Here is an 833-nt window from a genome sequence, read left to right as displayed (position 1 = left end):
CTAATGATAAGATAGGTGTCGAAGATTACATTCAGTTAGCAAGCGGACATGCTGTGACATGACGAATTTAACAAAAGATGGGAAAACAGTTTCACGAATGGAATAGTTAGTCCAAAGGATGATGATAAACAAAAGAAGTTATCTGAATCTCGTTAAGAGAAAAGCACCAGACGATGAAGGAATTATGTATCCTTACAACAACGGAAAAGAATTGAGCATGGATGACAACTACGAATTTGATTTCGATTACCTTACTATTCAAGAAGAGAATGAAGAATGAATAACAATTTCGTTACCAAAATCTATAAACCTATTTTTACCATCTTTGATTTCCAGATTTATATCTTTAATTATAAAGGAATTAAGTGGTAAATACGTTGTTTGAAATGGTTTCTCTATAATTCTATATCCAATAGGAACAGTGAATGTTGGAATGCTGTAGATAATCTGACGTTTATATTTGTTGAAAAATCCACTGTTTATCAAATTGCAGTGAATATTAATGACATCGATATCATTCTCGATATTAGCTTTGTGTGGTGCTAAAGTGGATTGGGTGTATATTTTTTTATCAAAGCCTAGTAACGCATTTAATGAATTTTCTACATTGAAATCAAGTTGACTCTTATTTCTCAATATCAATTTTATTTTGTTCAGATTCAAATTACCTTCGAATTCAATATTGTTTCTACCATTTAGACTTCTTCCATATTCAGAAAGGTAATCGTTAATGGCTACGTATTCGTAGCTTCCTGGTAGTAAACGTATGATTTTGAATGTAACTCCATTATCTGTTGATATTTTTATTTGGTTATTATTTTCGTTGATATTCT

The sequence above is a fragment of the Lottia gigantea genome (assembly GCF_000327385.1).
Source record: "Lottia gigantea unplaced genomic scaffold LOTGIsca_167, whole genome shotgun sequence".
In the NCBI taxonomy this organism is placed as follows: domain Eukaryota; kingdom Metazoa; phylum Mollusca; class Gastropoda; family Lottiidae; genus Lottia; species Lottia gigantea.
Note: the sequence above shows the minus strand (reverse complement) of the source record.